This window comes from Haliotis cracherodii, unplaced genomic scaffold (assembly GCF_022045235.1).
Source record: "Haliotis cracherodii isolate W230 unplaced genomic scaffold, xgHalCrac1.p SCAF_9, whole genome shotgun sequence".
Taxonomy (NCBI): domain Eukaryota; kingdom Metazoa; phylum Mollusca; class Gastropoda; order Lepetellida; family Haliotidae; genus Haliotis; species Haliotis cracherodii.
This window is the reverse complement of record NW_027266343.1, coordinates 31,177,348-31,191,475: the sequence shown is the minus strand read 5'-3', so window position 1 is coordinate 31,191,475 and position 14,128 is coordinate 31,177,348. Positions and strand designations below refer to the sequence as shown.

Below are 14,128 nucleotides of genomic sequence, written 5' to 3'. Positions count from 1 at the left end.
ATCTGGTTGTGTATATTGACAGAATCACAACAAGTTGTTTGTATGGTTGAATTAATCATGTCCTATCACAGCAAATATACATTATAAAAGCATTAAATAAAAACAATATACATACCCTTATTTGCTATGGCTTTTGCCAATCCTCCAATGTGATCTAACCTGTTGTTAGCTGCATTGACGATGACGTCAACCTCCATAGCTGTGATGTCACCTATGACAACATCAATCCTTCTTTTCGAGTCCATGTCACAGCTAGCGATAACTCTGGTCCCAGTTGGGTTTCTACCCTGTGGTGAAGAAGAGACTGAGGCAGGTATTACGCCAATCGTTTCGACCCTTACTTTGACTGATTCATCAAATGACGTTTCTATGATACATTGACTCTTTTTCTCTGTTGAGCCAATCTCTCTTTTCCAAATCTCAGAATTGATGAACCTTCCGATCCCAGACTTCCTGAGGGTGTGTTTCTTATAAATGACCTTCTTTGCAAGACTTGTCAAATCCTGCACACCTTTGGTAAGGGCCTCCTGGCAGCCACTAACTGTTATCTGTTGTGGTGTCGATTTGTAGTCCAGTTTCACCATGGCATGGCTAATATCATCGAGCTCGCTTTCTCTATACACACGTAGGAATCTGTAGACTGGACTGGGCATTTTCACAATCTTCCTATACACCGAGTTCTGTAGGATAAAGTTGCAAACCTCCTCTTTGATTTCATTAATTGTGTTGTCAAAGGTGACAATAACAACATGGGAGGCCTTCCGGTCAATGTTTAGACTCACAAAACTGCCATATCTCTCCACTGCATCTTTTTGAAAGGCTGCCCACTTGTCAGTAGACAGAAGGGAGGTATTTTCTTCATCAATTGGCTCATGATGCTCTACGATCATCTCTTTGAGCGTTCGCCCTAGAGCAGCACCATTTTCTTCCGTCGTTGCCATGACAATTTTTGCTCTCAATATCCCATACTCCACTGATCTTCTTTTCCTTCAGTTTTTTCATGACCATAGCCTTCACGTCCTTTTGATCTAGAAAGGAAACCAGTCCCTGGGAAAGTGTAAGTCTGTGTGAACTGTAACTCGTACATCTCTCATACATTAAAACTTTACACTCGTTGATTTCGTTCACTTGACCTTTGAAAATCATCTCGTTACGTTCGACATTGACGGTCACTTTCAAATCTGCAGGATACCGCTTCTCAATATCTGCTACATATCCATCCATCACAAGGAGCTGGAGCTGAAGTGGCTTCAAATATTTGATGGGCTCAGTAATCTCCTTCTGTTTTCTTTTGAATTCGTTCTCTACGCCTTCTACAGTTTCCTTCACTTTGGTACCGACTTCCTGTACTTCTCTGGCATGACCGACTACTATCACCTTATGTTCTGCATCAGATGTATCAACGAGAACAGACTTTGACTTGGCGATATCGGTCAAATTCTTCTTCACATCCCCCCACATCTGTTCAAGGGTTGTAAATTCTTCAGTTTTAAAGTGATCAATAAAACCTTTCAGAAAGTCCTCTGTGTCTTTATGCCAAGATTTTGCTAGCTTGACAGCATTTGGGGCATCCTTGTTGAGCGTGCATGTCATCGTTGCAGAAAAGTCAGAGAGCCATATGATTTCGGCATGTCGCTCTTTCAGTCTCCGTTTGAGCTCCTCCTTATCAGTCTTTGAGGTTTGCAGAAACCTACATTTGGTTTCGTCAAGGTCTTGAACAGTAAATGGTTTTGGTTGTGTGTACCAAGATCCATCCGTATCCTCACTGCCTAGTCCAAGACATTCCATGTAAAGCGTCACAGTCAGTTTTGCACCATCAATCGTGTGTTGCTTTCGAAGGATTTTATCTATGGCTGAAACCAGAAAACACATATTCATCTGATTTCAGACTGAAGTTAGATCAATAAATGAAATATATATGATTTTATTGATGATGCAGCAAAAGTTCTGTTGCATCGAACTTTGATGACACAGCAGGGTATCGGGTAGGGGTTGTTGCTGATATAAACACGCCATGGCCCATGTTGTTGGAAAGGTGTCAGAACATGCATATTTTATTACCCCTACCAATGCTACCTGTACCATATGGGAGCACGGGTGTCGCAATCGTTTCAGGCTCCGCAACTCGCTGCGCAGTTTTGCGTCCCTTTGGCACCTCAGAAACATGATTATGGGTTCGAATCCAGGTCGACCCGACCTACACGACGTCCGGCTTTGAGCTGACACGCCGTGATAGAGAGATTATAAATAGTGTTTTACTCCACAGTATATCAGAAATCGAGTCTCACGCCAAAGTTATATTGCAATGACATAAGCTCAGAGAATACAAGAAAGTAAACAGTTGCACTCAGCAATATTCCAACTACATGACGGCGGTCTGTAAATAAACGAATCTGGACCAGACAATCCAGTGATTGACGAAATTCGGATACTATGACATGCATCAACCAAGTCAGCGACCCTAACCACCCGATCCCGTTAATCGTCTTTTATGACAAACATAGTCGCCTTTTACGGCAAGCATGGGTTGCTGAAGACCTATTCTTACCCGGATCTTTACGCTTTGTAAACAGTCAAAATATGGATAGGACTGCAATCCTTTATAACACCCAGAGGACTCCAAGCATTCGCTTCACTATCAACATTTCATATAATACATGTACGAGATATTTGAAAGTCATAACACATAAATACATAATTCATATATAATAAGCCAATCATATCACACCAGGCAAGAGGCCCTGGTTGGCACAGTCAACTGAGGGCAATAATTAAGTTGAGAAGTTCTCAATTAAGCTAGTCATCATTACGTGCTACATTGTACCCAGGCCAGGCGGTATGGCACGCCGAATGCCCAGGTTCGATTCCCGACATGGGTACCACGTGTGAAGCCCATTTCTGATGTCCCCCGTCGTGATACTGCAGGAATATTGCTAAAAACGGCGTAAAACCATACTCACTCACCCACTCACTCACTCACGGTATGGCTGTACTGATATATTGGTAGTGATGTCTCGATGTGTTTTCTATTTTTTGGGGCATGGGTGGCCCAGTCGACAGCTTGATTATTTTTCTATATTCCTTTGAGGGTTTCACCAGTGGTAAATATCTAAGACATGCATCACTTCGGGCTTCCTCCACATAAAGCTGACACGCAGACACATAACTAAAATGCTTCCCAAAGTTACGTTAAACCATACGAATTCACTCACTACATCGAACAGATGAAATTTAAATTACCTCTATAATCCTCAAACTTGACAATGCAATACCCATCACCATTGTGCAAGGAGGCTGTAGCTGGGATTCCATCAGTGTTGCCAGATCTTATATTTTCAAAGTATAATTGCACACTGTCTTCAGTCGACTCTGCCTTTAGTCCCCTTACAACCACACTGTCAGATACAGGTACTTTATGAACCAAGATGTGTTGTCCGCCAGACTTCCTTCTCCTGCACTCTTCTTGCAATCTTTGAAAGTCTGAAAGGTGAGATGATAAGGAAGCTATAATTGTTAATTACTATCAAACGATACCGATAGAATGTTGTTTACACTTGTACATAGATTGAGGTGAGGTGAAATTGGGTTTAACGTCGCGTCCAAGATTATTGCACTTATATAGCGACGTGCATGCACGTGTGTGTGTGTGGCTGCTTGTACTAGTCCGGACTGATGCCGATTTATAGCGCTAGCACACTGAGATACCATGTTTAACATGAATACCCCTCTCAGACACAGTATACTGACTCCGAGCCAACCAGTCCTTTTTTTAGCCCCTAAATGCCGAGCGCCAGGCATGGTAACAACAAGTACAATCTTTTAACGTCTGACGCGGCCGGGGATGGAACACCGGACCTTCCGCTCTCCGGGCGGACGCTCTACCACTAGACCATGGAGGCGGTCGTAGATAGCTTGACGTTGAGTTCATTTGAATGTTTCATAATCTATCTATTTTCATCTTTAATATGTCTCTTGGTCTCGTGGACAGTGTCTACCAGCAAGGCGCATCATACCAAAATATGGTGCTTGTTGTTACCCTGCCTAGTTAAATCAAGAACTGGTCGGCTCGAAGTAAGTATCTTGTTTCTGAGTAGGGTATCCATGTTAAACTGCGGCATGGTATATCAGTTGGCTAGCACTATACAACTGACATCAGTCTGAACTCGTACAAACACACACACGCACGCACGCGCAAATGCACACGCACGTGCATACACGCTGTTATAAAGATGTTATAATCGTGAACGCGACGTTAAACCCCCTCACAGATTTTTCTCCTCAGGTACAGATATTAGTGTAACCCGTTACACTTGTAACGATGTTAGAACAGTGTTGTAATAACGAAAAAGGGAAAACATGAGCTTTCGTATTAATTTGAACACAACTAGGTGAGCATCTGTTGTATGAATCACTTCAATGTTACAATGACATGGATAAACTAAATTAAACCATTTCCTTATTCATAAAAAATCTCGAGTCGATTGTACGATTTCGACTATCTTATAAGCATGTGCTTATGAATCACTACCAAATAGTGATGATACCAAGCGTTCGCGAATATTGAGTGAGTGAGTTGGGTTTAACGCAGCTTTTAACAGTATTAGTTATATCGCGGCGTGTCAGCTTAATGTGGGAGGAAAGCCCGAAGTGATGCAGGTCTCGGACATTTACCACTTCGGTGAAACCCACGAGCATGGGTATGGTACTGACAAACCTAGAAACATAATCGGGGTGAACCGGGATTCGAACCCACAATCACAGGTTTCTGGCGTGCCCAAGGGACGCAATTCTGCACATCGAATCGCAGCGCCTTAGACGACTGAGCCACACGTGCCCCCTGTTCGCGAAAAGGTGAGCGTATAATTCCCTACAGGTGGCACCGGTGGAACAAAAATTGCAAAGGCAATTTGATTGTTCATCTCAAAAATAACCACTGGAACATACGGTAAAGTAACCTTGCAAACGGCATCGAACATTATACTTGTCCTCCATGTGTTTACTTTAAAACGTTCGGAAAGCTTTACTCCAGCCGTGAATATTGAAATGTAAGCCAGACCAAAGGACATTTAGGTAAGCGTTGTATGACGCTCTTTGAAATCTTCATAGAAAGAGCATGCTTGATTGTACCTCAAAGTTTCTGAAATGTAGACCCCAAAGTATGGAACTGCTGTTTGACTTTTGGAAAGTGGAAGTCATCCTACTTGTCATACAGTCTTGGATAGATATTGTTACTCCGAATCTTTAAGCATAGATCTTGATATGAAACAGATGAGACGATTTCACTGGACTCTTCATATTTCTGATTCAGGTGGGTAAATCATTGGAAGAGAAGAGGCTATTTGAATTAGAACTGAACGGTATCAGATCAGATAAGATCATCGACATACCCGATGCTTAAGATAAACTTCTTGCCCAAATTCCATTTCTCTGCTAAGCCAGGCAGATTCACCACATGACTAACTACACGTAGTTCTTGTAGATTATACGTAGCTGCGCTACAATATGTATAGTGTTATCTCTTACCAGGGATATTGTGATCATCAAAGGTTACCAATGCTTTCCCGGGCTCTTCCCCATACAGGACTTCAGTAACGATGCTTCCACGTGCCCGTGTTTCCATAAAGTGCATTAAGTTCTCCTTGTTAGTTGTGCTGCTTACGCCAGTCACAAGAAACCTGTTCTTGTAGCAAGGTATTGGGCGATGTAACTTCAGTGTCAGATTTGCTCCATCGACCTTGTGTTTCCTTTTCAGTACTTTTTTGACCACTGAACACAGATATAATGAATTTGTAAAACAAGATGATATAATTGTTGTATTAGATAAGACCATTAGTATGTGACCTCTTTTTAATCATGTTATAATAATTGAAAATAGTGCAATAATTGCATTGAACACTTTATTAAAACTCATGCTTTACATTACAGACCCATAACAGACTTGGATAATATGCATGTGTCTGGGAATGACTTCAAATGAATCTCTGGTCTGTCCTCAGAGGTGTGTGGTTCATTTTCCCGACGCATTACAACGAAAGATGATACTTTTTGTTACCCTGCCTGACGGGGCATTGCGGGGATAAAACAAGGACTGGGACAAAGCTGGAGTCAGCATATTGTGAGTGACTGGGGTATCCATGTTATTCTGAGCCATGGTATCTCATCTGGCTCGTACTATTAAATCGGGCTTGTACAAGCAGGCACGCACACACGCACGCACAGACATACACACGTCGACATTGCGTTAACGCCAAGGCACATGTACACGCAACACATATGACAAAACATACATGGACTGACGTTCACATTCACAAAACACACAATGTATACACACACACACAAACACACACACACACACACACACACACACACACACACACACACACACACACACACACACACGCACGTACTATTAAACTACATTTCACCTCACCTTCAATTTATTCTTTGTAAACTAACATCGGGAATCATTTAACATCGTCAATTATGTAATACAAAAACATAGAGGTCAAGATTACATTCTGGAGACTCAAACGTAATGAAGATGACATCATCCTTCCTTTCACTTCCTGTCACCGTTCCGCCTCCACTTCTATTAGTGTTTTCAAAGTAAAGTTCCAGAGTTTCAGGGTTTGTATTCGGTTTAAATCCCCGGACTTCAATAGTGCTCTGTTCTTGTTTGTCATCATCTTCATCGTCTTCATCATCACCATCATCATCATCATCAGCAGCATGACAGGAGGGTTCTGTGTAAGCCAAAACCTCCACACGTTGTTTGTTAATCAGATGGGACTTCATTTTGAGGATACGTTCTGCAGCTAAAAAAACGATGGCCTGCGTTATTTCCATATTACACCTATGAAAATCCAAGGGACTAATTTGCCTGTCACTGTAGTATTGTTTTATGTAGAATGGGTTCCGAGTGTTATTACTGCCAAGTGTTAATACGAACTTTTAAACGTATACACAGAAACCTACTTTCAGGATCTTTGAAGAAGACCAGAGCCTTGTTCTTCCCCTTCTTCATATCCACCTTAACCACCTCTCCCTCTCCTCCACCACTTCTCCGCCTGTTTTCAAAATACAGCTTCACACTATCCTCAGTCGTGGAGGGCAGTATACCTTTCACTTCCAGGATGGCGGGACAGTCCTCTGGTGTGGCTATTAATGAAACGATTAACATATACATAAATATTTATTTGTAAATATTTCGAAAACCAAAATTTCAGATGGGTCACAATAGCTGGAAAATATCATGTAAGCATGTGGCCAACTAATTTTTTTCAGGGGTTTACAATACTTAGTTATAATGCTATGACGGCCTCAAATCATATACCCGTTAAACCAAGGAAGGACTTCAATGTCAGTATACAACTCAGAACTCTTTAGACAACAAGCTACGACGAATTACTGATGATCTGTCTCGAGTAAATGAATGATGTTTATCCCGAGCCTTTCATTCACGAGGGACAGATCATCAGTACTTCTGAGTTAAGGGTAGGTAGAGTCCTATGTATTATTCATTGACATTTAATGAGAGAAAATGAAGAAAAATGAAGGCAGCCTTACGTAATGTAATCGATTTGTGACGTCATGAACAATGGATGACGTCGTGTATATTTTTCCACAGTCTAGCACTGTGACGACATATGACTTAAATTGACCTTGATTGAGACTTGCCAAAATACATATGCGCATATATCGGAAAGATATTACATTCGATCATGATATTCTTATGTGTATTGTGCGTTCCTTGATCGAGATATCTAAATTGTGGAAGATGCTGTTCATTTCATTCTGTGACATCAATATCTTTTAACTTTTGTATCTGGTATAACATAGACATATCCAGTGGAACTCTCGAAATAATTGAGCCAGATATACCATACCTCTACGCTTCGGTCCATCCTGTTTCTGTGAGTCCTGGATAGGTTGGGGACCTGGGTGTTCAGAGGCAGATCGTTGTTGATTGGGATATGTCTGCTCTTTGAGATGTGCCCCAAACAATTGGTGGGGAGAAGGCGCACCCTGTGGATGCATTTGGCGTCCTTGTGGATAGTTTTGAGCTCCTGTGTAGCTTCCTGGTGGATATTGTTCAGCTGGTGGATAGGGTTCTTGATAGTATGGTTGGAGCGGTGGATGATGGTATGCCTGGGGTTGATTTGGATGTGGGTGTGGTTGACCTGGTGTTGGATTTTGGTATGGTTCACCTTGTATTGGAAATTGGTAGTGCTGACCCTGTGTTGGATGTGGTTGGTGTGGTGGATAGGTCCCACGTGGGTATGGGAAATAGTTATTTGGATCTGGTTGTGGAATTCTCCCAGGATTGCCATATTGAGGGGGTCCAGTTGCTTGAGGATATTGAGGGTGTTGTGGGCGTTGTTGGTGTTGCGGGTGTTGTAGGTGTTGTGGGTGTTGCGGGTGTTGTGGGTGTTGTAAGTGTTGCGGGTATTGCGGGTGTTGCGGGTTTTGCGGGGGATTCCAAGGGGCATAATAGTATGGCTGTACAGTGTCTGGATGTGGATATGGCTCAGGAAAGACTGTCTGGATGTTCTGCGGAGGACCTACTGGGTGCATCTGTCGAGCAGGTCCTTGATGCATGTTCTGTGTGAATTCGACATGTTGCAGTCCTGGTGATCCACCAGGTTCTCTGGTTGGGATCATGTTCTGAAGAGCGTCCTGTGGCCCTTGATTTCTGGGTCCCTGGTCATTCTGTTGTGGGCCTTGGGGAATTCTAGGTGTCTCTGGAGATACCTGAGAGGGTTGGCCAGCAGTCAGATGATCTCTAGTTGGCAGATGCGTCAGATACCCACTACCAGGTGTCTGATATGGGTGATTTGATCCATGGCCTGGAGATACCTGGGAAGAGGGAGATTGGTCTTGATTGTTTGATAATTGCCTGCCCCCTTCGGATTGTTGCGATTTCGTAATTTGTTTTTGGGATGTTGGGGGTGTTTGAGCATGTGATGGTATTAGAAAATGGCACAGGATCGTGTTTTGCTAGGTGTTGGGGGCTGTTTGTGTTACATGGTGGACCTTCTTCCTTGATATTAGGTGTCTGGTCCAGTATAACATAAAAGCTTCATTACGATATCAACTTCTCACAACACATAATGGTTAATTAAACACATATATTTTTCAAACAAAGTTCCTAAATGTTGACATTTTGTCCCAATGAAATATTGTTTTGTCCTGAAAATATCAGGGATATTGTTGTCATACGTACAAACGTTACGACTGAAATTGCTTCACATTTAATCACTGATCTCAAAGTATTTTTCATGACAGTTCTATTTTTTCAAATATAAGAGTTATCATTACCGTGATGTAACTTGGAGGATCGTCCAGCCAAGGTTCGGGTATGAGCTCGTCGGGACACCTCACCGCCGATATTGTCGACACGCCTCCCTCATACCTACACTCTGACACCGGGTGCTCGGCCAGTATCTTGCGTGCATCTGTGCCATGGGACAACGAGAACAGGTCACATTTGGTCCAATCAGTGATTCAACGTTGATACACGTGTACCAAGATGTTACAGAAAGACTTGTACTGTGTACAGTGTCAGTTAACATGAAACAAGCTAGGTTTGATTTGTTTTGATGACAGGGGTACGTTGGTCGAGATACCCTTAGATTTGTCGCTAATCACACACACACACACACACACACACACACACACACACACACACACACACACACACACACACACACACACACACACACACACACACACACACACACACACACACACACACACACTATACTATTTTAATTTCAATTTTACCACGAATTTTGTGTGTGTATTCAACAAGCATTTGGGATTGTCAGGACAAAGAATATTGACTTGAAGGATCCGTTTGATAAAATAATGACCATGGATCAAATACGAAAAGTTAATTGTAATTTTTTGTAAATGCACGTAAGGGAATGGGAACTTTGATAAAAATGAAAAAATGCATGGCGTCATTTCCGCAGTTACAATCCATGCAGGGCGAGAAAATGAAATCCACTCACGTGCGCTTGCTTACATTCGGTTTACGGCTCAATTGACAGCAAGTTGCTTTTCCATTGAGTTTTATGTCTGACGATCTGTTTGGCTTTCCAAACTTAATTCAGTTTAATTTGTTTTTAAAACAGCAATAGGGGAATGCAACTGGACTAAAACAGAAATAGAGTTATCGTTCTTGTCTGAAGTAGTTCTGATGTTCATTCGCCAAAATTAAATCCTTCCAGACGGGTCACAATTGAACGGGAATTACACATGTCAATCAGGAATGGAGGCGTTCATAGATCTACCCCCATTCGTCACCACTTCCGTAACCTGCAAGAAGACTCGTCCCCCTATCGATGAATGTTATGTGCGAAAATACGACAAGCCAATCAGAATGCTCGTATGACGTAAAGTTCTTCGTCAAAGAATCCCTCAGGAATATTATTTGATTTTACATATCAATTTTGACATTACATCTAAAAATATATCCCAGACAAAGTTAAATGTGTTCAATCATACTGTATAATTCCGTATGTCCCGATGTGCTTTAAATTGCATCTGAAATGGAGCTGGTGGATAGGGTTCTTGATAGTATGGCTGGAGCGGTGGATGATGGTATGCCTGGGGTTGATTTGGATGATATATATGAAAATATATGTGAACCATGACGCAACGAGTTGACAATTATTTTGGGTATGCCGTTTGCGGTAAGACGGAACCCGGGTCGCATAAATGGACATGAGTCGCTATTCGGCTTGTCCCGGAATAACACGAGTTGGTCACGAATGAGATCTACCCCGTGTGTGAAGCAATGCCTATATCAAGTGATATAACACTTCCCCCTTACAAACACCCGGGCTTCACTGTGTCCCATTTAAGTGATGTCGCTGTGTATAAATAGCTACCGGAGATAGTATATGTTATGAATTAAGCGACCGGGTCGTAAATGCATTACATACACAAGACATCCGCACTGACACCCATGCAGCAGATGTTTAATAGATGTTAAACTCCTTGTACATTAATTTATCAAATGTTCCAATGGCGCTTGACACTCATGTGTGTGTGCGTGTGTGTGTGTGTGTGTGTGTGTGTGTGGGGGGGGGGGGGGGGGGGGGGTATGGGGTTGTTAGTTGTGGTGGTGGTGGTTGTGGTGGTGGTGGTGTGTGTGTGTGTATGTAGGTATTAGAGAGGGAAGGATATGGTGTGTGTGTGTGTATTAGCGAATTAAACATTAAACATTGTGTGGGTATATGTCTTCATGTATTTTTTCTGATCTATGACGTCATACATTCAATTTTATATTTAGTGTCTCTTAAGTCATACCTGGTGGGATGTTATATTGTATTGTTTATGTACGTGTTTTAGTATACACACGTGATGCACGGGATGCAGCGTGGTTGTCGATAGGGTGTTTCAAAAGATATCTACTATAAGAGGTATACTGCTTCGGTATTCGTCTTTTTAATTATTAGAAGAATGATATATATTTATGAACAAAGTAAATACAGTAAACTACGGTTATAACGAACGCGCTCATAACGAACTGACGGATATTACAAACTTACTTTTTTGGTCCCGACTATTTGCTGTAGTTATGCTGTATATATGCTTATAACGAACTACGGTCATAACGAACAAAAATTAGTAGTCCCTTTGAGTTCGTTATAACCGTACTTTACTGTACATATGTCTGTGTCATTGTGTTGTCATTGGCGATGCCATTACTCTGCTTAAGGAAGACAGACATATCACCCTTTCGCTTTCTGTATCGTGGAATATATTTGTTTTGGATATCTTGGAATATGGTGAATACTGAAGTTCCTCTTGGTTGTGAAACGAAAGTAAAATCACTGTAATTACTACTGTGGAATAAATGTTACACATATATGTAAGTTATGTATGAGTGAGTGTGAGTGTGCTTGTGTGAGTGTGCTTGTGTGTGTGTGTGTGTGCGTGTGCGTGCGTGCGTGCGTGCGTGCGTGTGTGTGTGTGTGTGCCTATAACGAGACTGTGTAACTTGATTATGGATGTTAACTTAATCTTGTCATGAATATTGATTAATGGAAAGAAAAAATACGTGATCAGATAAATATATGAATGGCTGCGCACTGTTAATCGAAAAACAGCTGAGTCATACCGTGTTATGAGGGGTTAGTAATGGCGTGTCGCTAGAGGCTTGTTAAATCACTCCTGTTATCGGCAGTATTGAGTTTATCATACACACAACATACACAGTGACACAACAACTACGGCTACATAGAACCTCCCCGTCACAGTCTACTCACCGAGCATTGATTTAAGTAACACAACATATCCGTGCTTGCCCTGGGTCTCCTCGGGTTCACCGACATAGTCCACAGTTTCAGCTGACATCTTGATACCAATCTGAGATAAGTAAGCATTCACAAACTCCCAGACATTAACATTGTCTGGGAGGCCTGTGATTAAAACAGATCGCGTTGTGAGTTCCCCTCGGCTCGACATTGTCACAAGACAAGCGCCATTTTGAAATGACGTAATTTTATCAAAACGAAGGTAGGATTCCTTAAGTGCTTTCTCTTTCGTTTTGTTGCTTTGTTGCGGCTACGCAAATAGATACCTAGAATCAGACGAGTTGGGGCGATTGTCACCATAAAGAAAACCGGTCTGATTTATTATGTATAGTTTTCTTTCTATCACATGTATGTGTATGTATGTGTAAAATGGGTGGTAGTAATTGGAAGCATGAGAGTAAGGGACTGGTTATTATTTATGTTAGGTTTGGGGATGGGGATGGGACAGGGGGGGATTTCGGGGTGGGGGGGGGGGGGGGGGGGTTGATGAAAACATAACAGAGCGAATGAGGTGGACGCCAACATTTATCACAACTGTATGAGAGGGGTGGGTGGTGGTGGGTGCGGGTCTGGTGGGTTGATGTGGCTAAAAGAAGCCACACAGCGTAATGTTGCCACTTTGGTAGCATAATTTTCGTTATTTCAATAATTTTTTATTGTTTTCGAAATTATTTTCATGTTATTTCAATTTTCGTTTTCGAAATTTCGATTTTTTTCTCGTTATTTCGAATTTCTAAAGAAATAACGAAATCTCGTAATGTGGATTATTGACTCGTTATTTCGAAATTTATCTAATTTTAATTTCAATCGTATTCTCGTTATTTCAATCATTTCTTTGTCATTTCTCGTAATTTCAAGTTTTGTTCTAGTTACTTCCATCATTTGTTTCGTAATTTCGAGTTTTGTTCTCTATAATACTTGAAATAAGGAGAAAAGCATCGAAAGAAAGAGAACATAATCGAAGTAACGAGAAAAAATAATCGACCCAATTGACTAAATGAGCTGGAGGTAATATACACAATATATACAATATTGTCAAGTCCTGATGGACCGACCATTTGATATTTGGGATTTAGGTGGGGTGCCTGAGATTTTGCATGAAGACTGGATATTTTTTCAGTTACAGCTGCTAAACCAGATATTTTTTTCTTAAAGCTATGAGTCTAAACATTATATAAAAGCCATCTTTTAACGATGTATTTTTTTGTGGCAGACAATCTGCCAGAAAGGGAGTTTGTTTTATTTGTTTGTTTGTTGTTTAACGCCGCACTCAGCCTTTAGTCAAGTCTTACGACAGGTAACGTCGCCTTTTACGGCAAACAGGGGCTGCTAAAGACCTATTCCAACCCGGATCTCCACGGGTGACATAAAGAGAGAATGTGTTCAGGTAAACGTCCAGTTGCAAAGTGCCAGCTTAATGCAGGAGGATCACAACGATGGAATATGTCTTAGACGTTGACGTGTGAAACAGAAGTATGGTTTTGACGGACCGAGGAGCCTGCATCAAAAGGAGTGAGGGAGTGAGTATGGTTTTACGCCGCTTTTAGCAATATTCCTGCAATATCACGGCGGGGGACACCAGAAAAGGGCTTCACACATTGTACGCATGTCGGGAATCGTGCACTTAAACCACTAGGCTACCCGACCGAAAGGACACTCGGATCAAGAACACGGAACAAGAACAGCAATAAGAACACACGGAACAAGAACACGGAATATACCCATGCTTGCCGTGAAGTTTACCATGCTTGTCGTAAGAGGTGACTAACGGGATCGGATGGTCACGCTCGCTGACCTGGTTT

The 14,128-nt window shown here is 41.8% G+C and overlaps 1 pseudogene; it reads right to left on the bottom strand.

Annotated features, from left to right (window-relative positions):
- Window positions 1-12,498, bottom strand: part of LOC139452099 (protein mono-ADP-ribosyltransferase PARP14-like) — a 39,767-nt pseudogene extending 27,269 nt beyond the window's left edge.
- Between the last annotated feature and the right edge of the window lie 1,630 nt (window positions 12,499-14,128).